The sequence below is a fragment of the Alligator sinensis genome, unplaced genomic scaffold (assembly GCF_000455745.1).
Source record: "Alligator sinensis unplaced genomic scaffold, ASM45574v1 scaffold103_2, whole genome shotgun sequence".
NCBI classification, from domain to species: Eukaryota; Metazoa; Chordata; order Crocodylia; family Alligatoridae; genus Alligator; species Alligator sinensis.
The window spans coordinates 350,424-353,916 of NW_005842166.1; positions in this window are offsets into that span (position 1 = coordinate 350,424).

Sequence of the window (3,493 nt, forward strand, 5' to 3'; positions counted from 1 at the left end):
TTTTGCCTGTTTCGCAATATTTGAGAAAAGATGACTGCTAATCTGTTATATGAAGCTATAAGAAGTCATAGATTTGGATTCACAGAGCAGTTCTGCAATGAATGACTTGGCAACAATTCCAACAGCTGCAGGATAATGTTTGGCATGTGATCCCACAAATTGGGAGTGGCAGGCACTAGTGCCCCAACTGTTAATTCACTTTCTGAGTGAAGGATACGGACTTTAATCCTACTATGCATCTTCTGTTCATTGGGAAGTGTTAATGCTTAGTGGGAATGAGCAAATAATAAGAGGCTTTGTTTAAAGGGAACAAAGATTATCAACCATGCATCTTGTCCTCCTAGTCTGAACAGAGAAGAACCCCCTGGCATAAATGGCTCTGTGCAGTGGTGGAAGTTAGCTTGAGGTCTCATTACCTTTTACTAATCAGTCTTGTGCTCTTGTAGCCTTGTGTTCCACCCAGTTTCTTACTGAAGTCAGACAGACAAGAAGCTTCTTAAAGGAACTGCAGTCTGATGCTGCCAGCTATCTCTCTGGCTCTGCTTCAACCTTAGTCTGTCTCTTCAAGTTGCTAGTGCTAAGTCCTGGTTCAGGTGGCGGGGCACCTCCATGCATGAGATTAGCTGGAGGGTACCTATATGAAGAGCCTCCCTTTCTTTCTCTCCCCTGCACTGAGATCTTTCTGAGTTCTTGAAGGCAGTGAGGACGTTCTTTGAGCTGAGGATAACCAATGCAATCCCAGAAAGTAGGCTTCAGGATGCACCGATTTCAGCATGAAGATTTGGAGTCGCTAATTCAGCCTCTATGATTAATTAGTGTCATTTTGCTTACCAACCAAAAGCAGGAATATAAAATACATTTGACTACCGAATAGTCTCTTGCATACCGTTCTTCACCCATAAATAAGTGCATACTTTACAATTGCCACAAACGATATACATCAACTTTAACTGTAGCTCCTTTCACAACCAATCCCGCACACACTTTACCATACAAATCCCTTCTGACTATATAATTTATGGATGTTTGTCCCCTGGATGTTTTGCAGTAGTGTTGTGTGGGGAGCAGTGATGGAAGACTGGCAGAGTTAAATTAGGTGCGATTGATAGTATAAAACAGTTGTAAGGTGTAGGTGGAAAAGAGTATATTTGGTAGTGTGCATTTCCTAATTTTTGTGGATTTGTATCATATACATTGTGTGTAGCAACTTGAATTCCTTCAGGGAATTTTTATGCTGAAGTGGGGATGGGAAGAGGAAGGATGTTCCTATACAGAAGAGAAATGCAGTTTCTGATGCATTTTTTTAAATGTAAGAGCACATCAAATGATCCTAATGTTGAAATGCCAAGGAGGAATTTCAGCCAGGGATTAATTTAAGAGATTCACTATTAAAAAATATAATAAAACTAAACTAAAGCTGCATAGATTTTTATGCCTTTTGAATTTTCTAACCCTATGTAACATTTCCTACTGATTGCATAACTTTTTGAGGGGAGGAGTGGGAAGGACTATATCTCCTTTTGAAGTCCATTTTAGGATGTGGCTCTCCAACTATGGAGATATTACCACTAACCTCTGTAAGAAGATGAGCTAATTCCAGGAGTGGATCCAGGAATGGGGCAAAGGGCATGTAGCTCCCTCATTTTGGATGTGCTGTACATGTGCACTGAGCTCAGAGCTCACTGTCCAGTCAGTATGGGCTCCTGCTGGAGCTCCACATGTGCAGTGAGCTCTGAGCTCACCAGCTGATCAGGATGGGGTCTGGCCAGAGCCCTTGCTTTTGCATGGTTCTGGAGCTTAGTGGGTGAATACTGCTGTTCTTCACTCTTCCCTACTTCCCCCTCCCCAAACCCTGTCCCTGCTTTATTCAGCAGCAGGGGAAAGATGATGAGTGGCAGCAGCAGCACTCACCCTCTGGCTTCCAGAGCTGCACAAAAGCAGGAGCTCACGTGGCACAGCCAAAGGGAGGGGCTTGATTATGCTGCCACACCCCCTCTGTTTGCCCATTGGTGATTCAGATAATTTTTTGGAGAATGCTTGTTTAAAAAAATCAAAATGTCCTCATAACTTCGCTCCTCCTCTACTCCATGATAATGACATGTAAGCCACTTAAAAGCTTTGTTTCCCATCTCCCTCCCTCCTCCCACCCTATTTCTTTCTTGAAACCAAGGGTAATTTTCATTATTACTTTTGCTTGTGTATACGGAATCCAGGGATTTGGGTTCAGTACCCAACTCTGCCATACACTTATTCTTGTGACTTGAGGCAAATCACTTTGGAGCTTGACTTCATAAATGCTGAACAACTGAGACCTGAATTTCATAAGTACGTAACATCTAGTGATCACTTTTAAGAAGAGTGGGAGCTGTTAGTGTTTATTTTCTTGAAAATAAAATCCTTAATCTCTTAGTTTTAGTGCTGGGGGGGAAATGGTACAGCAATCTGGGGATTAAAATGGACTAAATCTGTACAAAGTCAAGTAAAATGCTAACATTTTTCTTTCTGCATTTTTGTTGTAGTGATACCATTACTAAAGTCACTGAAATATTAGCTGATTCATTAATGAACTCAAATATAGGGACAAAAGATTCACCTAATGACTGGTGCAACAAATGTTTCACATTTTTTGTACAGCATAGACTTTATTTTTCACTATAATAGTAATTCTATTGTGGTTGTAATTAGGGACCTACCTAATTTGCAGAGGCCGTCCCCCCAATTTTGCAGACAGAACATGGGCCTGGGCAGCCATTTTGCAGGCAGAGCGCAGAAGGGCCCTGGTGGCCCTGCCCCTCACTGTTTATTGACTCCGAGAGCTGTCCATCATGAAGGCCTACCCCTCATTGCCGATTGGAGGGGAGGGGCCAGATGACAGGCAGCCATTTGGGTGGCAGTCCTTCAAGTTTGCAGGCCCTTCTCTTCCCCCTGCCCCTTCCCTGCCCTGGCAAGCTGCAGCAGTAAGCCCCCGCCCCGCTCTGTCCCCCTCCTGGATTTCATGGGCATTGCATGGATTTCACGGAATCCGCAAAATTCACAAGATCACAAATTCAGTAGGTCCCTAGCTATAATAATGTATGTTATGGGGACATGGAATGGAAACAGAGGCACATCTCTATTTTGGAAGCCTCCCTAGCACCACTATAGCTTGCAGCAGGACTTTGAAGTTAAGCAGATATTTTCACATGTGGATGTGCTCTATACTACCTGTATTATGTGCTTCTGCACCTCCCCCTAACTCCTTCCACTGAGCCGGTAAAGGATAGAGCATGTCCCTCAGCTCCTCAGTTGCTTTCAATTAGTTGGCTAAGTCAAAGCACTTCTTAGTGAGCAACCTTTTGTGGCCTGCGATTAGCTTCTATAACTGAATTTTCTGATTTTTTTTTTTTTTTTTTTAATTTTTTTTTAATCACTTCATTTTTGTCATTTTACTTTTTCAAAAATAACCCTTTAAATTTCCAGGTTTTTTATTTCCCTTCAGTCCTCTTTGGGGGAT